We start from the raw sequence: 26,134 nt of genomic DNA, 5'->3' as shown, positions 1-26,134 counted from the left end.
CGATTCCATAATGGCAACAGTGCCGAGCAACAAGGGTACTTAACTGTGCAATCAATTCAAGAAAGTAGTTTCAACTCAGTGTCCACTTTCTGCAGAGACACTGGCAATAGGGCTATTTCGGGTGCTCTTACAGCAGGCTTCATTCACATAAGACTATATTTTCTACTGCTAGTATTCTTGCAGAGGAAGGTGCTGTTCAGTAACATGTGAGTGCAGTGCAGCTCTATAAAAGGATGATCTACAATCCAGGGACACTACCCAACCAAGAGGACTTCCTGTAACATTCCACTACAGAGACAATCCCTTAAGAGAAACTTTTTCACTGCAGAGATTCTCACTGAGGAAAATGATTCTCAGTGACATGTCACTGCAAGGAGGCTAGCTTAGGAGGATTCTCTTCACAGTTGAGATGGCACCTGAGGAAGACACTTTTCAGCAATTGGTGGCTACATGGGAGCTCACTTAAGAGTAACATCTTAAATGCTGGGGCCCTCATAATGAATTGAATGAGCAGTATATGTTTCTCTGCTGCTATACTCCCTGAGAAGCAAAATATTAAGTGATATGTCACAGTTGCAAGGCAGCTCTATGAAGACAGGACAAGATTCACGTGTCTTTACTGCATAGTGTCGCGGTAATACATCAGTATTGACAAGGTGAATGAAATGAGTGTGATGATTTTCATTGATGAGACCTTTTAATCATCTTTATGTTAATATATGTTGAAATTCGTTCATATTTAATTAAGATCAAAATTAAAAATAATTGACGACCCTGGTGGGACTTGAACCCACAATCCCCAGCTTAGGAGGCTGATGCCTTATCCATTAGGCCACAGGGCCACTTGATGGAAAAGCACTGATCTGACCATAATAGACCATCTGAACACCAATTCACACACAGAATAAACACCCCATGGCAAAAACAACAAAAACATGAAAAAAACACAGTCAACATGTAAAGCAAGTCTGTGAGTTTGGAAAACACACCTTGCATATGATGGTCCAGTGAGCGAAGGTAAAGAAAGGAACAACTCCTGCAACACAAACCCTTCCGCAATTCATATTGAACACTTTTGATTGAAGAGAGTATACAGTGCGGTGGTTGCTACTCCTCGCCATCCTTATTTATAGTATTTTGATTTATATGCACTGAAATAGCTTTTAGTTTGGCTTCTGATGTTTTGTCTTCTAAAAAATGTGTATGTACTGGTACTTTCTACAGATGGAAATGAAGATGAACTCAAAATAGGGACAAATTGTCCTGACATACACCAATCCTTAGCAACTGCTTTGGATTGGCCAAATGCGTAAATTCGATGCACTGTGTGTTATATTCTTGGCATTCGCACTTTACAAAATTTAAGAATTGCTGTAAGATTTTTCCATTATGGACACTATTCTAGAGTTCCAGCATTTTTCTTACTCTGTCTCAAAAATTGATGATTTCTACAAACTAGATTTCTTGCCTGGCATATTTTCATTTCACCTGACATCTCTGACTTCCTATCTGTGGTGATCACTGTCTCACGGCCACCCACTTGGTAAAGATAATAACTAGGAGGTCATTGACTTAGTGATAATGTATTCATTGTCTCTAATGATGACTTCTATGATGCCCTCACACTGCAATGCCCTCTTCTAGGTTGGAACATCCTTGCTAACTTGCTTGACTTTTCAAGTAATCCTTCACCTGTTGAAGCCAGATATTTTCCGAAACATGTGTCACAGAGTCTCATGGGCATGACACTTGACACAATATCCATCTTGAGCACCAGATTTTTTGTGATTTTCATGTCTTACCTATTCATTTCCTTTGACATAGTTTCAGATCCTCTTATTAATCACTCACTGCAAGTTTTGAATGGTGCAGGTTTTGTGGACTTTTCTAAATAAAATGCATTACATTTGAATTCATCACTTTTCTTCCTGTTTTATCATGTTTATGTATTCCTGGTACACTGGTGTCGATTGGTCACTAAAAAGAGCACAACAGGATTCTATTCTACAGTACGGACCGTTGTCTTTCTCAATCGCTCCGATTCCATAATGGCAACAGTGCCGAGCAACAAGGGTACTTAACTGTGCAATCAATTCAAGAAAGTAGTTTCAACTCAGTGTCCACTTTCTGCAGAGACACTGGCAATAGGGCTATTTCGGGTGCTCTTACAGCAGGCTTCATTCTCATAAGACTATATTTTCTACTGCTAGTATTCTTGCAGAGGAAGGTGCTGTTCAGTAACATGTGAGTGCAGTGCAGCTCTATAAAAGGATGATCTACAATCCAGGGACACTACCCAACCAAGAGGACTTCCTGTAACATTCCACGACAGAGACAATCCCTTAAGAGAAACTTTTTCACTGCAGAGATTCTCACTGAGGAAAATGATTCTCAGTGCCATGTCACTGCAAGGAGGCTAGCTTAGGAGGATTCTCTTCACAGTTGAGATGGCACCTGAGGAAGACACTTTTCAGCAATTGGTGGCTACAGGGGAGCTCACTTAAGAGTAACATCTTAAATGCTGGGGCCCTCATAAGGAATTGAATGAGCAGTATATGTTTCTCTGCTGCTATACTCCCTGAGAAGCAAAATATTAAGTGATATGTCACAGTTGCAAGGCAGCTCTATGAAGACAGGACAAGATTCACGTGTCTTTACTGCATAGTCTCGCGGTAATACATCAGTATTGACAAGGTGAATGAAATGAGTGTGATGATTTTCATTGATGAGACCTTTTAATCATCTTTATGTTAATATATGTTGAAATTCGTTCATATTTAATTAAGATCAAAATTAAAAATAATTGACGACCCAGGTGGGACTTGAACCCACAATCCCCAGCTTCGGAGGCTGATGCCTTATCCATTAGGCCACAGGGCCACTTGTTGGAAAAGCACTGATCTGACCATAATAGACCATCTGAACACCAATTCACACACAGAATAAACACCCCATGGCAAAAACAACAAAAACATGAAAAAAACACAGTCAACATGTAAAGCAAGTCTGTGAGTTTGGAAAACACACCTTGCATATGGTGGTCCAGTGAGCGAAGGTAAAGAAAGGAACAACTCCTGCAACACAAACCCTTCCGCAATTCATATTGAACACTTTTGATTGAAGAGAGTATACAGTGCGGTGGTTGCTACTCCTCGCCATCCTTATTTATAGTATTTTGATTTATATGCACTGAAATAGCTTTTAGTTTGGCTTCTGATGTTTTGTCTTCTAAAAAATGTGTATGTACTGGTACTTTCTACAGATGGAAATGAAGATGAACTCAAAATAGGGACAAATAGTCCTGACATACACCAATCCTTAGCAACTGCTTTGGATTGGCCAAATGCGTAAATTCGATGCACTGTGTGTTATATTCTTGGCATTCGCACTTTACAAAATTTAAGAATTGCTGTAAGATTTTTCCATTATGGACACTATTCTAGAGTTCCAGCATTTTTCTTACTCTGTCTCAAAAATTGATGATTTCTACAAACTAGATTTCTTGCCTGGCATATTTTCATTTCACCTGACATCTCTGACTTCCTATCTGTGGTGATCACTGTCTCACGGCCACCCACTTGGTAAAGATAATAACTAGGAGGTCATTGACTTAGTGATAATGTATTCATTGTCTCTAATGATGACTTCTATGATGCCCTCACACTGCAATGCCCTCTTCTAGGTTGGAACATCCTTGCTAATTTGCTTGACTTTTCAAGTAATCCTTCACCTGTTGAAGCCAGATATTTTCCGAAACATGTGTCACAGAGTCTCATGGGCATGACACTTGACACAATATCCATCTTGAGCACCAGATTTTTTGTGATTTTCATGTCTTACCTATTCATTTCCTTTGACATAGTTTCAGATCCTCTTATTAATCACTCACTGCAAGTTTTGAATGGTGCAGGTTTTGTGGACTTTTCTAAATAAAATGCATTACATTTGAATTCATCACTTTTCTTCCGGTTTTATCATGTTTATGTATTCCTAGTACACTAGTGTCGATTGGTCACTAAAAAGAGCACAACAGGATTCTATTCTACAGTACGGACCGTTGTCTTTCTCAATTGCTCCGATTCCATAATGGCAACAGTGCCGAGCAACAAGGGTACTTAACTGTGCAATCAATTCAAGAAAGTAGTTTCAACTCAGTGTCCACTTTCTGCAGAGACACTGGCAATAGGGCTATTTCGGGTGCTCTTACAGCAGGCTTCATTCTCATAAGACTATATTTTCTACTGCTAGTATTCTTGCAGAGGAAGGTGCTGTTCAGTAACATGTGAGTGCAGTGCGGCTCTATAAAAGGATGATCTACAATCCAGGGACACTACCCAACCAAGAGGACTTCCTGTAACATTCCACTACAGAGACAATCCCTTAAGAGAAACTTTTTCACTGCAGAGATTCTCACTGAGGAAAATGATTCTCAGTGACATGTCACTGCAAGGAGGCTAGCTTATGAGGATTCTCTTCACAGTTGAGATGGCACCTGAGGAAGACACTTTTCAGCAATTGGTGGCTACATGGGAGCTCACTTAAGAGTAACATCTTAAATGCTGGGGCCCTCATAATGAATTGAATGAGCAGTATATGTTTCTCTGCTGCTATACTCCCTGAGAAGCAAAATATTAAGTGATATGTCACAGTTGCAAGGCAGCTCTATGAAGACAGGACAAGATTCACGTGTCTTTACTGCATAGTGTTGCGGTAATACATCAGTATTGACAAGGTGAATGAAATGAGTGTGATGATTTTCATTGATGAGACTTTTTAATCATCTTTATGTTAATATATGTTGAAATTCGTTCATATTTAATTAAGATCAAAATTAAAAATAATTGAACCCACAATCCCCATCTTCGGCGGCTGATGCCTTATCCATTAGGCCACAGGGCCACTTGTTGGAAAAGAACTGATCTGACCATAATAGACCATCTGAACACCAATTCACACACAGAATAAACACCCCATGGCAAAAACAACAAAAACATGAAAAAAACACAGTCAACATGTAAAGCAAGTCTGTGAGTTTGGAAAACACACCTTGCATATGATGGTCCAGTGAGCGAAGGTAAAGAAAGGAACAACTCCTGCAACACAAACCCTTCCGCAATTCATATTGAACACTTTTGATTGAAGAGAGTATACAGTGCGGTGGTTGCTACTCCTCGCCATCCTTATTTATAGTATTTTGATTTATATGCACTGAAATAGCTTTTAGTTTGGCTTCTGATGTTTTGTCTTCTAAAAAATGTGTATGTACTGGTACTTTCTACAGATGGAAATGAAGATGAACTCAAAATAGGGACAAATAGTCCTGACATACACCAATCCTTAGCAACTGCTTTGGATTGGCCAAATGCGTAAATTCGATGCACTGTGTGTTATATTCTTGGCATTCGCACTTTACAAAATTTAAGAATTGCTGTAAGATTTTTCCATTATGGACACTATTCTAGAGTTCCAGCATTTTTCTTACTCTGTCTCAAAAATTGATGATTTCTACAAACTAGATTTCTTGCCTGGCATATTTTCATTTCACCTGACATCTCTGACTTCCTATCTGTGGTGATCACTGTCTCACGGCCACCCACTTGGTAAAGATAATAACTAGGAGGTCATTGACTTAGTGATAATGTATTCATTGTCTCTAATGATGACTTCTATGATGCCCTCACACTGCAATGCCCTCTTCTAGGTTGGAACATCCTTGCTAACTTGCTTGACTTTTCAAGTAATCCTTCACCTGTTGAAGCCAGATATTTTCCGAAACATGTGTCACAGAGTCTCATGGGCATGACACTTGACACAATATCCATCTTGAGCACCAGATTTTTTGTGATTTTCATGTCTTACCTATTCATTTCCTTTGACATAGTTTCAGATCCTCTTATTAATCACTCACTGCAAGTTTTGAATGGTGCAGGTTTTGTGGACTTTTCTAAATAAAATGCATTACATTTGAATTCATTACTTTTCTTCCTGTTTTATCATGTTTATGTATTCCTGGTACACTGGTGTCGATTGGTCACTAAAAAGAGCACAACAGGATTCTATTCTACAATACGGACCGTTGTCTTTCTCAATCGCTCCGATTCCATAATGGCAACAGTGCCGAGCAACAAGGGTACTTAACTGTGCAATCAATTCAAGAAAGTAGTTTCAACTCAGTGTCCACTTTCTGCAGAGACACTGGCAGTAGGGCTATTTCGGGTGCTCTTACAGCAGGCTTCTTTCTCATAAGACTATATTTTCTACTGCTAGTATTCTTGCAGAGGAAGGTGCTGTTCAGTAACATATGAGTGCAGTGCAGCTCTATAGAAGGATGATCTACAATCCAGGGACACTACCCAACCAAGAGGACTTCCTGTAACATTCCACGACAGAGACAATCCCTTAAGAGAAACTTTTTCACTGCAGAGATTCTCACTGAGGAAAATGATTCTCAGTGCCATGTCACTGCAAGGAGGCTAGCTTAGGAGGATTCTCTTCACAGTTGAGATGGCACCTGAGGAAGACACTTTTCAGCAATTGGTGGCTACATGGGAGCTCACTTAAGAGTAACATCTTAAATGCTGGGGCCCTCATAAGGAAATGAATTAGCAGTATCTGTTTCTCTGCTGCTATACTCCCTGAGAAACAAAATATTAAGTGACATGTCACAGTTGCAAGGCAGCTCTATGAAGACAGGACAAGATTCACGTGTCTTTACTGCATAGTCTCGCGGTAATATATCAGTATTGACAAGGTGAATGAAATGAGTGTGATGATTTTCATTGATGAGACCTTTTAATCATCTTTATGTTAATATATGTTGAAATTCGTTCATATTTAATTAAGATCAAAATTAAAAATAATTGACTACCCAGGTGGGACTTGAACCCACAATCCCCAGCTTTGGAGGCTGATGCCTTATCCATTAGGCCACAGGGACACTTGATAGAAAAGGACTGATCTGACCATAATAGACCAACTGAACACCAATTCAAACACAGAATAAACACCCCATGGCAAAAACAACAAAAACATGAAAAAAAAACACAGTCAACATGTAGAGCAAGTCTGTGAGTTTGGAAAACACACCCTGCATATGAAGGTCCAGTGAGCGAAGGTAAAGAAAGGAACAACTCCTGCAACACAAACCCTTCCGCAATTCATATTGAACACTTTTGATTGAAGAGAGTATACAGTGCGGTGGTTGCTACTCCTCGCCATCCTTATTTATAGTATTTTGATTTATATGCACTGAAATAGCTTTTAGTTTGGCTTCTGATGTTTTGTCTTCTAAAAAATTTGTATGTACTGGTACTTTCTACAGATGGAAATGAAGATGAACTCAAAATAGGGACAAATAGTCCTGACATACACCAATCCTTAGCAACTGCTTTGGATTGGCCAAATGCGTAAATTCGATGCACTGTGTGTTATATTCTTGGCATTCGCACTTTACAAAATTTAAGAATTGCTGTAAGATTTTTCCATTATGGACACTATTCTAGAGTTCCAGCATTTTTCTTACTCTGTCTCAAAAATTGATGATTTCTACAAACTAGATTTCTTGCCTGGCATATTTTCATTTCACCTGACATCTCTGACTTCCTATCTGTGGTGATCACTGTCTCACGGCCACCCACTTGGTAAAGATAATAACTAGGAGGTCATTGACTTAGTGATAATGTATTCATTGTCTCTAATGATGACTTCTATGATGCCCTCACACTGCAATGCCCTCTTCTAGGTTGGAACATCCTTGCTAATTTGCTTGACTTTTCAAGTAATCCTTCACCTGTTGAAGCCAGATATTTTCCGAAACATGTGTCACAGAGTCTCATGGGCATGACACTTGACACAATATCCATCTTGAGCACCAGATTTTTTGTGATTTTCATGTCTTACCTATTCATTTCCTTTGACATAGTTTCAGATCCTCTTATTAATCACTCACTGCAAGTTTTGAATGGTGCAGGTTTTGTGGACTTTTCTAAATAAAATGCATTACATTTGAATTCATCACTTTTCTTCCTGTTTTATCATGTTTATGTATTCCTGGTACACTGGTGTCGATTGGTCACTAAAAAGAGCACAACAGGATTCTATTCTACAGTACGGACCGTTGTCTTTCTCAATCGCTCTGATTCCATAATGGCAACAGTGCCGAGCAACAAGGGTACTTAACTGTGCAATCAATTCAAGAAAGTAGTTTCAACTCAGTGTCCACTTTCTGCAGAGACACTGGCAATAGGGCTATTTCGGGTGCTCTTACAGCAGGCTTCATTCTCATAAGACTATATTTTCTACTGCTAGTATTCTTGCAGAGGAAGGTGCTGTTCAGTAACATGTGAGTGCAGTGCAGCTCTATAAAAGGATGATCTACAATCCAGGGACACTACCCAACCAAGAGGACTTCCTGTAACATTCCACTACAGAGACAATCCCTTAAGAGAAACTTTTTCACTGCAGAGATTCTCACTGAGGAAAATGATTCTCAGTGACATGTCACTGCAAGGAGGCTAGCTTAGGAGGATTCTCTTCACAGTTGAGATGGCACCTGAGGAAGACACTTTTCAGCAATTGGTGGCTACATGGGAGCTCACTTAAGAGTAACATCTTAAATGCTGGGGCCCTCATAAGGAATTGAGTGAGCAGTATATGTTTCTCTGCTGCTATACTCCCTGAGAAGCAAAATATTAAGTGATATGTCACAGTTGCAAGGCAGCTCTATGAAGACAGGACAAGATTCACGTGTCTTTACTGCATAGTGTCGCGGTAATACATCAGTATTGACAAGGTGAATGAAATGAGTGTGATGATTTTCATTGATGAGACCTTTTAATCATCTTTATGTTAATATATGTTGAAATTCGTTCATATTTAATTAAGATCAAAATTAAAAATAATTGACGACTCAGGTGGGACTTGAACCCACAATCCCCGGCTTCGGAGGCTGACGCCTTATCCATTAGGTCACAGGGCCACTTGATGGAAAAGCACTGATCTGACCATAATAGACCAGCTGAACACCAATTCACACACAGAATAAACACCCCATGGCAAAAACAACAAAAACATGAAAAAAACACAGTCAACGTGTAAAGCAAGTCTGTGAGTTTGGAAAACACACCTTGCATATGATGGTCCAGTGAGCGAAGGTAAAGAAAGGAACAACTCCTGCAACACAAACCCTTACGCAATTCATATTGAACACTTTTGATTGAAGAGAGTATACAGTGCGGTGGTTGCTACTCCTCGCCATCCTTATTTATAGTATTTTGATTTATATGCACTGAAATAGCTTTTAGTTCGGCTTCTGATGTTTTGTCTTCTAAAAAATGTGTATATACTGGTACTTTCTACAGATGGAAATGAAGATGAACTCAAAATAGGGACAAATAGTCCTGACATGCACCAATCCTTAGCAACTGCTTTGGATTGGCCAAATGCGTAAATTCGATGCACTGTGTGTTATATTCTTGGCATTCGCACTTTACAAAATTTAAGAATTGCTGTAAGATTTTTCCATTATGGACACTATTCTAGAGTTCCAGCATTTTTCTTACTCTGTCTCAAAAATTGATGATTTCTACAAACTAGATTTCTTGCCTGGCATATTTTCATTTCACCTGACATCTCTGACTTCCTATCTGTGGCGATCACTGTCTCACGGCCACCCACTTGGTAAAGATAATAACTAGGGGGTCATTGACTTAGTGATAATGTATTCATTGTCTCTAATGATGACTTCTATGATGCCCTCACACTGCAATGCCCTCTTCTAGGTTGGAACATCCTTGCTAACTTGTTGACTTTTCAAGTAATCCTTCACCTGTTGAAGCCAGATATTTTCCAAAACATGTGTCACAGAGTCTCATGGGCATGACACTTGACACAATATCCATCTTGAGCACCAGATTTATTGTGATTTTCATGTCTTACCTATTCATTTCCTTTGACATAGTTTCAAATCCTCTTATTAATCACTCACTGCAAGTTTTGAATGGTGCAGGTTTTGTGGACTTTTCTAAATAAAATGCATTACATTTGAATTCATCACTTTTGTTCCTGTTTTATCATGTTTATGTATTCCTGGTACACTGGTGTCGATTGGTCACTAAAAAGAGCACAACAGGATTCTATTCTACAGTACGGACCGTTGTCTTTCTCAATTGCTCCGATTCCATAATGGCAACAGTGCCGAGCAACAAGGGTACTTAACTGTGCAATCAATTCAAGAAAGTAGTTTCAACTCAGTGTCCACTTTCTGCAGAGACACTGGCAATAGGGCTATTTCGGGTGCTCTTACAGCAGGCTTCATTCTCATAAGACTATATTTTCTACTGCTAGTATTCTTGCAGAGGAAGGTGCTGTTCAGTAACATGTGAGTGCAGTGCAGCTCTATAAAAGGATGATCTACAATCCAGGGACACTACCCAACCAAGAGGACTTCCTGTAACATTCCACTACAGAGACAATCACTTAAGAGAAACTTTTTCACTGCAGAGATTCTCACCGAGGAAAATGATTCTCAGTGACATGTCACTGTAAGGAGGCTAGCTTAGGAGGATTCTCTTCACAGTTGAGATGGCACCTGAGGAAGACACTTTTCAGCAATTGGTGGCTACATGGGAGCTCACTTAAGAGTAACATCTTAAATGCTGGGGCCCTCATAAGGAATTGAATGAGCAGTATATGTTTCTCTGCTGCTATACTCCCTGAGAAGCAAAATATTAAGTGATATGTCACAGTTGCAAGGCAGCTCTATGAAGACAGGACAAGATTCACGTGTCTTTACTGCATAGTGTCGCGGTAATACATCAGTATTGACAAGGTGAATGAAATGAGTGTGATGATTTTCATTGATGAGACCTTTTAATCATCTTTATGTTAATATATGTTGAAATTCGTTCATATTTAATTAAGATCAAAATTAAAAATAATTGACGACCCAGGTGGGACTTGAACCCACAATCCCCGGCTTCGGAGGATGATGCCTTATCCATTAGGCCACAGGGCCACTTGATGGAAAAGCACTGATCTGACCATAATAGACCAGCTGAACACCAATTCACACACAGAATAAACACCCCATGGCAAAAACAACAAAAACATGAAAAAAACACAGTCAACGTGTAAAGCAAGTCTGTGAGTTTGGAAAACACACCTTGCATATGATGGTCCAGTGAGCGAAGGTAAAGAAAGGAACAACTCCTGCAACACAAACCCTTCCGCAATTCATATTGAACACTTTTGATTGAAGAGAGTATACAGTGCGGTGGTTGCTACTCCTCGCCATCCTTATTTATAGTATTTTGATTTATATGCACTGAAATAGCTCTTAGTTTGGCTTCTGATGTTTTGTCTTCTAAAAAATGTGTATATACTGGTACTTTCTACAGATGGAAATGAAGATGAACTCAAAATAGGGACAAATAGTCCTGACATGCACCAATCCTTAGCAACTGCTTTGGATTGGCCAAATGCGTAAATTCGATGCACTGTGTGTTATATTCTTGGCATTCGCACTTTACAAAATTTAAGAATTGCTGTAAGATTTTTCCATTATGGACACTATTCTAGAGTTCCAGCATTTTTCTTACTCTGTCTCAAAAATTGATGATTTCTACAAACTAGATTTCTTGCCTGGCATATTTTCATTTCACCTGACATCTCTGACTTCCTATCTGTGGCGATCACTGTCTCACGGCCACCCACTTGGTAAAGATAATAACTAGGGGGTCATTGACTTAGTGATAATGTATTCATTGTCTCTAATGATGACTTCTATGATGCCCTCACACTGCAATGCCCTCTTCTAGGTTGGAACATCCTTGCTAACTTGTTGACTTTTCAAGTAATCCTTCACCTGTTGAAGCCAGATATTTTCCAAAACATGTGTCACAGAGTCTCATGGGCATGACACTTGACACAATATCCATCTTGAGCACCAGATTTATTGTGATTTTCATGTCTTACCTATTCATTTCCTTTGACATAGTTTCAAATCCTCTTATTAATCACTCACTGCAAGTTTTGAATGGTGCAGGTTTTGTGGACTTTTCTAAATAAAATGCATTACATTTGAATTCATCACTTTTCTTCCTGTTTTATCATGTTTATGTATTCCTGGTACACTGGTGTCGATTGGTCACTAAAAAGAGCACAACAGGATTCTATTCTACAGTACGGACCGTTGTCTTTCTCAATCGCTCCGATTCCATAATGGCAACAGTGCCGAGCAACAAGGGTACTTAACTGTGCAATCAATTCAAGAAAGTAGTTTCAACTCAGTGTCCACTTTCTGCAGAGACACTGGCAATAGGGCTATTTCGGGTGCTCTTACAGCAGGCTTCATTCTCATAAGACTATATTTTCTACTGCTAGTATTCTTGCAGAGGAAGGTGCTGTTCAGTAACATGTGAGTGCAGTGCAGCTCTATAAAAGGATGATCTACAATCCAGGGACACTACCCAACCAAGAGGACTTCCTGTAACATTCCACTACAGAGACAATCACTTAAGAGAAACTTTTTCACTGCAGAGATTCTCACCGAGGAAAATGATTCTCAGTGACATGTCACTGTAAGGAGGCTAGCTTAGGAGGATTCTCTTCACAGTTGAGATGGCACCTGAGGAAGACACTTTTCAGCAATTGGTGGCTACATGGGAGCTCACTTAAGAGTAACATCTTAAATGCTGGGGCCCTCATAAGGAATTGAATGAGCAGTATATGTTTCTCTGCTGCTATACTCCCTGAGAAGCAAAATATTAAGTGATATGTCACAGTTGCAAGGCAGCTCTATGAAGACAGGACAAGATTCACGTGTCTTTACTGCATAGTGTCGCGGTAATACATCAGTATTGACAAGGTGAATGAAATGAGTGTGATGATTTTCATTGATGAGACCTTTTAATCATCTTTATGTTAATATATGTTGAAATTCGTTCATATTTAATTAAGATCAAAATTAAAAATAATTGACGACCCAGGTGGGACTTGAACCCACAATCCCCGGCTTCGGAGGATGATGCCTTATCCATTAGGCCACAGGGCCACTTGATGGAAAAGCACTGATCTGACCATAATAGACCAGCTGAACACCAATTCACACACAGAATAAACACCCCATGGCAAAAACAACAAAAACATGAAAAAAACACAGTCAACGTGTAAAGCAAGTCTGTGAGTTTGGAAAACACACCTTGCATATGATGGTCCAGTGAGCGAAGGTAAAGAAAGGAACAACTCCTGCAACACAAACCCTTCCGCAATTCATATTGAACACTTTTGATTGAAGAGAGTATACAGTGCGGTGGTTGCTACTCCTCGCCATCCTTATTTATAGTATTTTGATTTATATGCACTGAAATAGCTCTTAGTTTGGCTTCTGATGTTTTGTCTTCTAAAAAATGTGTATATACTGGTACTTTCTACAGATGGAAATGAAGATGAACTCAAAATAGGGACAAATAGTCCTGACATGCACCAATCCTTAGCAACTGCTTTGGATTGGCCAAATGCGTAAATTCGATGCACTGTGTGTTATATTCTTGGCATTCGCACTTTACAAAATTTAAGAATTGCTGTAAGATTTTTCCATTATGGACACTATTCTAGAGTTCCAGCATTTTTCTTACTCTGTCTCAAAAATTGATGATTTCTACAAACTAGATTTCTTGCCTGGCATATTTTCATTTCACCTGACATCTCTGACTTCCTATCTGTGGCGATCACTGTCTCACGGCCACCCACTTGGTAAAGATAATAACTAGGGGGTCATTGACTTAGTGATAATGTATTCATTGTCTCTAATGATGACTTCTATGATGCCCTCACACTGCAATGCCCTCTTCTAGGTTGGAACATCCTTGCTAACTTGTTGACTTTTCAAGTAATCCTTCACCTGTTGAAGCCAGATATTTTCCAAAACATGTGTCACAGAGTCTCATGGGCATGACACTTGACACAATATCCATCTTGAGCACCAGATTTATTGTGATTTTCATGTCTTACCTATTCATTTCCTTTGACATAGTTTCAAATCCTCTTATTAATCACTCACTGCAAGTTTTGAATGGTGCAGGTTTTGTGGACTTTTCTAAATAAAATGCATTACATTTGAATTCATCACTTTTCTTCCTGTTTTATCATGTTTATGTATTCCTGGTACACTGGTGTCGATTGGTCACTAAAAAGAGCACAACAGGATTCTATTCTACAGTACGGACCGTTGTCTTTCTCAATTGCTCCGATTCCATAATGGCAACAGTGCCGAGCAACAAGGGTACTTAACTGTGCAATCAATTCAAGAAAGTAGTTTCAACTCAGTGTCCACTTTCTGCAGAGACACTGGCAATAGGGCTATTTCGGGTGCTCTTACAGCAGGCTTCATTCTCATAAGACTATATTTTCTACTGCTAGTATTCTTGCAGAGGAAGGTGCTGTTCAGTAACATGTGAGTGCAGTGCAGCTCTATAAAAGGATGATCTACAATCCAGGGACACTACCCAACCAAGAGGACTTCCTGTAACATTCCACTACAGAGACAATCACTTAAGAGAAACTTTTTCACTGCAGAGATTCTCACCGAGGAAAATGATTCTCAGTGACATGTCACTGTAAGGAGGCTAGCTTAGGAGGATTCTCTTCACAGTTGAGATGGCACCTGAGGAAGACACTTTTCAGCAATTGGTGGCTACATGGGAGCTCACTTAAGAGTAACATCTTAAATGCTGGGGCCCTCATAAGGAATTGAATGAGCAGTATATGTTTCTCTGCTGCTATACTCCCTGAGAAGCAAAATATTAAGTGATATGTCACAGTTGCAAGGCAGCTCTATGAAGACAGGACAAGATTCACGTGTCTTTACTGCATAGTGTCGCGGTAATACATCAGTATTGACAAGGTGAATGAAATGAGTGTGATGATTTTCATTGATGAGACCTTTTAATCATCTTTATGTTAATATATGTTGAAATTCGTTCATATTTAATTAAGATCAAAATTAAAAATAATTGACGACCCAGGTGGGACTTGAACCAACAATCCCCAGCTTCGGAGGCTGATGACTTATCCATTAGGCCACAGGGCCACTTGATGGAAAAGCACTGATCTGACCGTAATAGACGAGCTGAACACCAATTCACACACAGAATAAACACCCCATGGCAAAAACAACAAAAACATGAAAAAAACACAGTCAACATGTAAAGCAAGTCTGTGAGTTTGGAAAACACACCTTGCATATGATGGTCCAGTGAGCGAAGGTAAAGAAAGGAACAACTCCTGCAACACAAACCCTTCCGCAATTCATATTGAACACTTTTGATTGAAGAGAGTATACAGTGCGGTGGTTGCTACTCCTCGCCATCCTTATTTATAGTATTTTGATTTATATGCACTGACATAGCTTTTAGTTTGGCTTCTGATGTTTTGTCTTCTAAAAAATGTGTATATACTGGTACTTTCTACAGATGGAAATGAAGAGAACTCAAAATAGGGACAAATAGTCCTGACATGCACCAATCCTTAGCAACTGCTTTGGATTGGCCAAATGCGTAAATTCGATGCACTGTGTGTTATATTCTTGGCATTCGCACTTTACAAAATTTAAGAACTGCTGTAAGATTTTTCCATTATGGACACTATTCTAGAGTTCCAGCATTTTTCTTACTCTGTCTCAAAAAAATGATGATTTCTACAAACTAGATTTCTTGCCTGGCATATTTTCATTTCACCTGACATCTCTGACTTCCTATCTGTGGTGATCACTGTCTCACGGCCACCCACTTGGTAAAGATAATAACTAGGAGGTCATTGACTTAGTGATAATGTATTCATTGTCTCTAATGATGACTTCTATGATGCCCTCACACTGCAATGCCCTCTTCTAGGTTGGAACATACTTGCTAACTTGCTTGACTTTTCAAGTAATCCTTCACCTGTTGAAGCCAGATATTTTCTGAAACATGTGTCACACAGTCTCATGGTCATGACACTTGACACAATATCCATCTTGAGCACCAGACTTTTTGTGATTTTCATGTCTTACCTATTCATTTCCTTTGACATAGTTTCAGATCCTCTTATTAATCACTCACTGCAAGTTTTGAATGGTGCAGGTTTTGTGGCCTTTTCTAAATAAAATGCATTACATTTGAATTCATCATTTTTCTTCCTGTTTTATCATGTTTATGTATTCCCGGTACACTGGTGTCGATTGGTCACTAAAAAGAGCACAACAGGATTCTATTCTACAGTACGGACCGTTGTCTTTCTCAATTGCTCCGATTCCATAATGGCAACAGTGCCGAGCAACAAGGGTACTTAACTGTGCAATCAATTCAAGAAAGTAGTTTCAACTCAGTGTCCACTTTCTGCAGAGACACTGGCAATAGGGCTAATTCGGGTGCTCTTACAGCAGGCTTCATTCTCATAAGACTATATTTTCTACTGCTAGTATTCTTGCAGAGGAAGGTGCTGTTCAGTAACATGTGAGTGCAGTGCAGCTCTATAAAAGGATGATCTACAATCCAGGGACACTACCCAACCAAGAGGACTTCCTGTAACATTCCACTACAGAGCCAATCCCTTAAGAGAAGCTTTTTCACTGCAGAGATTCTCACTGAGGAAAATGATTCTCAGTGACATGTCACTGCAAGGAGGCTAGCTTAGGAGGATTCTCTTCACAGTTGAGATGGCACCTGAGGAAGACACTTTTCAGCAATTGGTGGCTACAGGGGAGCTCACTTAAGAGTAACATCTTAAATGCTGGGGCCCTCATAAGGAATTGAATGAGCAGTATATGTTTCTCTGCTGCTATATTCCCTGAGAAGCAAAATATTAAGTGATATGTCACAGTTGCAAGGCAGCTCTATGAAGACAGGACAAGATTCACGTGTCTTTACTGCATAGTGTCGCGGTAATACATCAGTATTGACAAGGTGAATGAAATGAGTGTGATGATTTTCATTGATGAGACCTTTTAATCATCTTTATGTTAATATATGTTGAAATTCGTTCATATTTAATTAAGATCAAAATTAAAAATAATTGAAGACCCAGGTGGGACTTGAACCCACAATCCCCAGCTTCGGAGGCTGATGCCTTATCCATTAGGCCACAGGGCCACTTGATGGAAAAAGCACTGATCTGACCATAATAGACCATCTGAACACCAATTCACACACAGAATAAACACCCCATGGCAAAAACAACAAAAACATGAAAAAAACACAGTCAACATGTAAAGCAAGTCTGTGAGTTTGGAAAACACACCTTGCATATGATGGTCCAGTGAGCGAAGGTAAAGAAAGGAACAACTCCTGCAACACAAACCCTTCCGCAATTCATATTGAACACTTTTGATTGAAGAGAGTATACAGTGCGGTGGTTGCTACTCCTCGCCATCCTTATTTATAGTATTTTGATTTATATGCACTGACATAGCTTTTAGTTTGGCTTCTGATGTTTTGTCTTCTAAAAAATGTGTATATACTGGTACTTTCTACAGATGGAAATGAAGAGAACTCAAAATAGGGACAAATAGTCCTGACATGCACCAATCCTTAGCAACTGCTTTGGATTGGCCAAATGCGTAAATTCGATGCACTGTGTGTTATATTCTTGGCATTCACACTTTACAAAATTTAAGAACTGCTGTAAGATTTTTCCATTATGGACACTATTCTAGAGTTCCAGCATTTTTCTTACTCTGTCTCAAAAAAATGATGATTTCTACAAACTAGATTTCTTGCCTGGCATATTTTCATTTCACCTGACATCTCTGACTTCCTATCTGTGGTGATCACTGTCTCACGGCCACCCACTTGGTAAAGATAATAACTAGGAGGTCATTGACTTAGTGATAATGTATTCATTGTCTCTAATGATGACTTCTATGATGCCCTCACACTGCAATGCACTCTTCTAGGTTGGAACATACTTGCTAACTTGCTTGACTTTTCAAGTAATCCTTCACCTGTTGAAGCCAGATATTTTCTGAAACATGTGTCACACAGTCTCATGGTCATGACACTTGACACAATATCCATCTTGAGCACCAGACTTTTTGTGATTTTCATGTCTTACCTATTCATTTCCTTTGACATAGTTTCAGATCCTCTTATTAATCACTCACTGCAAGTTTTGAATGGTGCAGGTTTTGTGGCCTTTTCTAAATAAAATGCATTACATTTGAATTCATCATTTTTCTTCCTGTTTTATCATGTTTATGTATTCCCGGTACACTGGTGTCGATTGGTCACTAAAAAGAGCACAACAGGATTCTATTCTACAGTACGGACCGTTGTCTTTCTCAATTGCTCCGATTCCATAATGGCAACAGTGCCGAGCAACAAGGGTACTTAACTGTGCAATCAATTCAAGAAAGTAGTTTCAACTCAGTGTCCACTTTCTGCAGAGACACTGGCAATAGGGCTAATTCGGGTGCTCTTACAGCAGGCTTCATTCTCATAAGACTATATTTTCTACTGCTAGTATTCTTGCAGAGGAAGGTGCTGTTCAGTAACATGTGAGTGCAGTGCAGCTCTATAAAAGGATGATCTACAATCCAGGGACACTACCCAACCAAGAGGACTTCCTGTAACATTCCACTACAGAGCCAATCCCTTAAGAGAAGCTTTTTCACTGCAGAGATTCTCACTGAGGAAAATGATTCTCAGTGACATGTCACTGCAAGGAGGCTAGCTTAGGAGGATTCTCTTCACAGTTGAGATGGCACCTGAGGAAGACACTTTTCAGCAATTGGTGGCTACAGGGGAGCTCACTTAAGAGTAACATCTTAAATGCTGGGGCCCTCATAAGGAATTGAATGAGCAGTATATGTTTCTCTGCTGCTATATTCCCTGAGAAGCAAAATATTAAGTGATATGTCACAGTTGCAAGGCAGCTCTATGAAGACAGGACAAGATTCACGTGTCTTTACTGCATAGTGTCGCGGTAATACATCAGTATTGACAAGGTGAATGAAATGAGTGTGATGATTTTCATTGATGAGACCTTTTAATCATCTTTATGTTAATATATGTTGAAATTCGTTCATATTTAATTAAGATCAAAATTAAAAATAATTGAAGACCCAGGTGGGACTTGAACCCACAATCCCCAGCTTCGGAGGCTGATGCCTTATCCATTAGGCCACAGGGCCACTTGATGGAAAAAGCACTGATCTGACCATAATAGACCATCTGAACACCAATTCACACACAGAATAAACACCCCATGGCAAAAACAACAAAAACATGAAAAAAACACAGTCAACATGTAAAGCAAGTCTGTGAGTTTGGAAAACACACCTTGCATATGATGGTCCAGTGAGCGAAGGTAAAGAAAGGAACAACTCCTGCAACACAAACCCTTCCGCAATTCATATTGAACACTTTTGATTGAAGAGAGTATACAGTGCGGTGGTTGCTACTCCTCGCCATCCTTATTTATAGTATTTTGATTTATATGCACTGAAATAGCTTTTAGTTCGGCTTCTGATGTTTTGTCTTCTAAAAAATGTGTATATACTGGTACTTTCTACAGATGGAAATGAAGATGAACTGAAAATAGGGACAAATAGTCCTGACATGCACCAATCCTTAGCAACTGCTTTGGATTGGCCAAATGCGTAAATTCGATGCACTGTGTGTTATATTCTTGGCATTCGCACTTTACAAAATTTAAGAATTGCTGTAAGATTTTTCCATTATGGACACTATTCTAGAGTTCCAGCATTTTTCTTACTCTGTCTCAAAAATTGATGATTTCTACAAACTAGATTTCTTGCCTGGCATATTTTCATTTCACCTGACATCTCTGACTTCCTATCTGTGGTGATCACTGTCTCACGGCCACCCACTTGGTAAAGATAATAACTAGGAGGTCATTGACTTAGTGATAATGTATTCATTGTCTCTAATGATGACTTCTATGATGCCCTCACACTGCAATGCCCTCTTCTAGGTTGGAACATCCTTGCTAATTTGCTTGACTTTTCAAGTAATCCTTCACCTGTTGAAGCCAGATATTTTCCGAAACATGTGTCACAGAGTCTCATGGGCATGACACTTGACACAATATCCATCTTGAGCACCAGATTTTTTGTGATTTTCATGTCTTACCTATTCATTTCCTTTGACATAGTTTCAGATCCTCTTATTAATCACTCACTGCAAGTTTTGAATGGTGCATTTTTTGCGGACTTTTCTAAATAAAATGCATTACATTTGAATTCATCACTTTTCTTCCTGTTTTATCATGTTTATGTATTCCTGGTACACTGGTGTCGATTGGTCACTAAAAAGAGCACAACAGGATTCTATTCTACAGTACGGACCGTTGTCTTTCTCAATTGCTCCGATTCCATAATGGCAACAGTGCCGAGCAACAAGTGTACTTAACTGTGCAATCAATTCAAGAAAGTAGTTTCAACTCAGTGTCCACTTTCTGCAGAGACACTGGCAGTAGGGCTATTTCGGGTGCTCTTACAGCAGGCTTCATTCTCATAAGACTATATTTTCTAATGCTAGTATTCTTGCAGAGGAAGGTGCTGTTCAGTAACATGTGAGTGCAGTGCAGCTCTATAAAAGGATGATCTACAATCCAGGGACACTACCCAACCAAGAGGACTTCCTGTAACATTCCACGACAGAGACAATCCCTTAAGAGAAACTTTTTCACTGCAGAGATTCTCACTGAGGAAAATGATTCTCAGTGCCATGTCACTGCAAGGAGGCTAGCTTAGGAGGATTCTCTTCACAGTTGAGATGGCACCTGAGGAAGACACTTTTCAGCAATTGGTGGCTACAGGGGAGCTCACTTAAGAGTAACATCTTAAATGCTGGGGCCCTCATAAGGAATTGAATTAGCAGTATCTGTTTCTCTGCTGCTATACTCCCTGAGAAGCAAAATATTAAGTGATATGTCACAGTTGCAAGGCAGCTCTATGAAGACAGGACAAGATTCAAGTGTCTTTACTGCATAGTGTCGCGGTAATACATCAGTATTGACAAGGTGAATGAAATGAGTGTGATGATTTTCATTGATGAGACCTTTTAATCATCTTTATGTTAATATATGTTGAAATTCGTTCATATTTAATTAAGATCAAAATTAAAAATAATTGACGACCCAGGTGGGACTTGAACCCACAATCCCCAGCTTCGGAGGCTGATGCCTTATCCATTAGGCCACAGGGTCACTTGATGAAAAAGCACTGATCTGACCATAATAGTCCAGCTGAACACCAATTCACACACAGAATAAACACCCCATGGCAAAAACAACAAAAACATGAAAAAAACACAGTCAACATGTAAAGCAAGTCTGTGAGTTTGGAAAACACACCTTGCATATGATGGTCCAGTGAGCGAAGGTAAAGAAAGGAACAACTCCTGCAACACAAACCCTTCCGCAATTCATATTGAACACTTTTGATTGAAGAGAGTATACAGTGCGGTGGTTGCTACTCCTCGCCATCCTTATTTATAGTATTTTGATTTATATGCACTGAAATAGCTTTTAGTTCGGCTCCTGATGTTTTGTCTTCTAAAAAATGTGTATATACTGGTACTTTCTACAGATGGAAATGAAGATGAACTCAAAATAGGGACAAATAGTCCTGACATGCACCAATCCTTAGCAACTGCTTTGGATTGGCCAAATGCGTAAATTCGATGCACTGTGTGTTATATTCTTGGCATTCGCACTTTACAAAATTTAAGAATTGCTGTAAGATTTTTCCATTATGGACACTATTCTAGAGTTCCAGCATTTTTCTTACTCTGTCTCAAAAATTGATGATTTCTACAAACTAGATTTCTTGCCTGGCATATTTTCATTTCACCTGACATCTCTGACTTCCTATCTGTGGTGATCACTGTCTCACGGCCACCCACTTGGTAAAGATAATAACTAAGAGGTCATTGACTTAGTGATAATGTATTCATTGTCTCTAATGATGACTTCTATGATGCCCTCACACTGCAATGCCCTCTTCTAGGTTGGAACATCCTTGCTAACTTGCTTGACTTTTCAAGTAATCCTTCACCTGTTGAAGCCAGATATTTTCCAAAACATGTGTCACAGAGTCTCATGGGCATGACACTTGACACAATATCCATCTTGAGCACCAGATTTTTTGTGATTTTCATGTCTTACCTATTCATTTCCTTTGACATAGTTTCAGATCCTCTTATTAATCACTCACTGCAAGTTTTGAATGGTGCAGGTTTTGTGGACTTTTCTAAATAAAATGCATTACATTTGAATTCATCACTTTTCTTCCGGTTTTATCATGTTTATGTATTCCTAGTACACTAGTGTCGATTGGTCACTAAAAAGAGCACAACAGGATTCTATTCTACAGTACGGACCGTTGTCTTTCTCAATTGCTCCGATTCCATAATGGCAACAGTGCCGAGCAACAAGGGTACTTAACTGTGCAATCAATTCAAGAAAGTAGTTTCAACTCAGTGTCCACTTTCTGCAGAGACACTGGCAATAGGGCTATTTCGGGTGCTCTTACAGCAGGCTTCATTCTCATAAGACTATATTTTCTACTGCTAGTATTCTTGCAGAGGAAGGTGCTGTTCAGTAACATGTGAGTGCAGTGCAGCTCTATAAAAGGATGATCTACAATCCAGGGACACTACCCAACCAAGAGGACTTCCTGTAACATTCCACTACAGAGACAATCCCTTAAGAGAAACTTTTTCACTGCAGAGATTCTCACTGAGGAAAATGATTCTCAGTGACATGTCACTGCAAGGAGGCTAGCTTAGGAGTATTCTCTTCACAGTTGAGATGGCACCTGAGGAAGACACTTTTCAGCAATTGGTGGCTACATGGAGCTCACTTGAGAGTGACATCTTAAATGCTGGGGCCCTCATAATGAATTGAATGAGCAGTATATGTTTCTCTGCTGCTATACTCCCTGAGAAGCAAAATATTAAGTGATATGTCACAGTTGCAAGGCAGCTCTATGAAGACAGGACAAGATTCACGTGTCTTTACTGCATAGTGTCGCGGTAATACATCAGTATTGACAAGGTGAATGAAATGAGTGTGATGATTTTCATTGATGAGACCTTTTAATCATCTTTATGTTAATATATGTTGAAATTCGTTCATATTTAATTAAGATCAAAATAAAAAATAATTGAAGACCCAGGTGGGACTTGAACCCACAATCCCCAGCTTCGGAGGCTGATGCCTTATCCATTAGGCCACAGGGCCACTTGATGGAAAAGCACTGATCTGACCATAATAGACCATCTGAACACCAATTCACACACAGAATAAACACCCCATGGCAAAAACAACAAAAACATGAAAAAAACACAGTCAACATGTAAAGCAAGTCTGTGAGTTTGGAAAACACACCTTGCATATGATGGTCCAGTGAGCGAAGGTAAAGAAAGGAACAACTCCTGCAACACAAACCCTTCCGCAATTCATATTGAACACTTTTGATTGAAGAGAGTATACAGTGCGGTGGTTGCTACTCCTCGCCATCCTTATTTATAGTATTTTGATTTATATGCACTGAAATAGCTTTTAGTTCGGCTTCTGATGTTTTGTCTTCTAAAAAATGTGTATATACTGGTACTTTCTACAGATGGAAATGAAGATGAACTGAAAATAGGGACAAATAGTCCTGACATGCACCAATCCTTAGCAACTGCTTTGGATTGGCCAAATGCGTAAATTCGATGCACTGTGTGTTATATTCTTGGCATTCGCACTTTACAAAATTTAAGAATTGCTGTAAGATTTTTCCATTATGGACACTATTCTAGAGTTCCAGCATTTTTCTTACTCTGTCTCAAAAATTGATGATTTCTACAAACTAGATTTCTTGCCTGGCATATTTTCATTTCACCTGACATCTCTGACTTCCTATCTGTGGTGATCACTGTCTCACGGCCACCCACTTGGTAAAGATAATAACTAGGAGGTCATTGACTTAGTGATAATGTATTCATTGTCTCTAATGATGACTTCTATGATGCCCTCACACTGCAATGCCCTCTTCTAGGTTGGAACATCCTTGCTAATTTGCTTGACTTTTCAAGTAATCCTTCACCTGTTGAAGCCAGATATTTTCCGAAACATGTGTCACAGAGTCTCATGGGCATGACACTTGACACAATATCCATCTTGAGCACCAGATTTTTTGTGATTTTCATGTCTTACCTATTCATTTCCTTTGACATAGTTTCAGATCCTCTTATTAATCACTCACTGCAAGTTTTGAATGGTGCATTTTTTGCGGACTTTTCTAAATAAAATGCATTACATTTGAATTCATCACTTTTCTTCCTGTTTTATCATGTTTATGTATTCCTGGTACACTGGTGTCGATTGGTCACTAAAAAGAGAACAACAGGATTCTATTCTACAGTACGGACCGTTGTCTTTCTCAATTGCTCCGATTCCATAATGGCAACAGTGCCGAGCAACAAGTGTACTTAACTGTGCAATCAATTCAAGAAAGTAGTTTCAACTCAGTGTCCACTTTCTGCAGAGACACTGGCAGTAGGGCTATTTCGGGTGCTCTTACAGCAGGCTTCATTCTCATAAGACTATATTTTCTAATGCTAGTATTCTTGCAGAGGAAGGTGCTGTTCAGTAACATGTGAGTGCAGTGCAGCTCTATAAAAGGATGATCTACAATCCAGGGACACTACCCAACCAAGAGGACTTCCTGTAACATTCCACGACAGAGACAATCCCTTAAGAGAAACTTTTTCACTGCAGAGATTCTCACTGAGGAAAATGATTCTCAGTGCCATGTCACTGCAAGGAGGCTAGCTTAGGAGGATTCTCTTCACAGTTGAGATGGCACCTGAGGAAGACACTTTTCAGCAATTGGTGGCTACAGGGGAGCTCACTTAAGAGTAACATCTTAAATGCTGGGGCCCTCATAAGGAATTGAATTAGCAGTATCTGTTTCTCTGCTGCTATACTCCCTGAGAAGCAAAATATTAAGTGATATGTCACAGTTGCAAGGCAGCTCTATGAAGACAGGACAAGATTCAAGTGTCTTTACTGCATAGTGTCGCGGTAATACATCAGTATTGACAAGGTGAATGAAATGAGTGTGATGATTTTCATTGATGAGACCTTTTAATCATCTTTATGTTAATATATGTTGAAATTCGTTCATATTTAATTAAGATCAAAATTAAAAATAATTGACGACCCAGGTGGGACTTGAACCCACAATCCCCAGCTTCGGAGGCTGATGCCTTATCCATTAGGCCACAGGGTCACTTGATGAAAAAGCACTGATCTGACCATAATAGTCCAGCTGAACACCAATTCACACACAGAATAAACACCCCATGGCAAAAACAACAAAAACATGAAAAAAACACAGTCAACATGTAAAGCAAGTCTGTGAGTTTGGAAAACACACCTTGCATATGATGGTCCAGTGAGCGAAGGTAAAGAAAGGAACAACTCCTGCAACACAAACCCTTCCGCAATTCATATTGAACACTTTTGATTGAAGAGAGTATACAGTGCGGTGGTTGCTACTCCTCGCCATCCTTATTTATAGTATTTTGATTTATATGCACTGAAATAGCTTTTAGTTCGGCTTCTGATGTTTTGTCTTCTAAAAAATGTGTATATACTGGTACTTTCTACAGATGGAAATGAAGATGAACTCAAAATAGGGACAAATAGTCCTGACATGCACCAATCCTTAGCAACTGCTTTGGATTGGCCAAATGCGTAAATTCGATGCACTGTGTGTTATATTCTTGGCATTCGCACTTTACAAAATTTAAGAATTGCTGTAAGATTTTTCCATTATGGACACTATTCTAGAGTTCCAGCATTTTTCTTACTCTGTCTCAAAAATTGATGATTTCTACAAACTAGATTTCTTGCCTGGCATATTTTCATTTCACCTGACATCTCTGACTTCCTATCTGTGGTGATCACTGTCTCACGGCCACCCACTTGGTAAAGATAATAACTAGGAGGTCATTGACTTAGTGATAATGTATTCATTGTCTCTAATGATGACTTCTATGATGGCCTCACACTGCAATGCCCTCTTCTAGGTTGGAACATCCTTGCTAACTTGCTTGACTTTTCAAGTAATCCTTCACCTGTT

General features: G+C 39.3%; 7 non-coding genes across 7 annotated transcripts; all 7 read right to left on the bottom strand.

Moving 5' to 3' along the window:
- Window positions 1-769: 769 nt before the first annotated feature.
- TRNAR-CCU (transfer RNA arginine (anticodon CCU)) lies at window positions 770-842 on the bottom strand. Its single transcript has one exon. It is a non-coding gene; the product is annotated as a tRNA-Arg (tRNA).
- A 1,965-nt stretch (window positions 843-2,807) lies between these two features.
- On the bottom strand, window positions 2,808-2,880 carry TRNAR-CCG (transfer RNA arginine (anticodon CCG)). Its single transcript has one exon. It is a non-coding gene; the product is annotated as a tRNA-Arg (tRNA).
- Window positions 2,881-17,053: 14,173 nt separating this feature from the next.
- On the bottom strand, window positions 17,054-17,126 carry TRNAR-CCG (transfer RNA arginine (anticodon CCG)). Its single transcript has one exon. It is a non-coding gene; the product is annotated as a tRNA-Arg (tRNA).
- A 1,966-nt stretch (window positions 17,127-19,092) lies between these two features.
- On the bottom strand, window positions 19,093-19,165 carry TRNAR-CCG (transfer RNA arginine (anticodon CCG)). The gene has a single exon. It is a non-coding gene; the product is annotated as a tRNA-Arg (tRNA).
- Window positions 19,166-21,131: 1,966 nt separating this feature from the next.
- TRNAR-CCG (transfer RNA arginine (anticodon CCG)) lies at window positions 21,132-21,204 on the bottom strand. The gene has a single exon. It is a non-coding gene; the product is annotated as a tRNA-Arg (tRNA).
- A 1,964-nt stretch (window positions 21,205-23,168) lies between these two features.
- On the bottom strand, window positions 23,169-23,241 carry TRNAR-CCG (transfer RNA arginine (anticodon CCG)). Its single transcript has one exon. It is a non-coding gene; the product is annotated as a tRNA-Arg (tRNA).
- A 1,965-nt stretch (window positions 23,242-25,206) lies between these two features.
- TRNAR-CCG (transfer RNA arginine (anticodon CCG)) lies at window positions 25,207-25,279 on the bottom strand. The gene has a single exon. It is a non-coding gene; the product is annotated as a tRNA-Arg (tRNA).
- Window positions 25,280-26,134: the final 855 nt, after the last annotated feature.

This window comes from Ambystoma mexicanum, chromosome 3q, assembly GCF_040938575.1.
Source record: "Ambystoma mexicanum isolate Mex_15411 chromosome 3q, UKY_AmexF1_1, whole genome shotgun sequence".
NCBI lineage: Eukaryota > Metazoa > Chordata > Amphibia > Caudata > Ambystomatidae > Ambystoma > Ambystoma mexicanum.
Note: the sequence above shows the minus strand (reverse complement) of the source record. Positions and strands in the feature narration are given on the sequence as shown.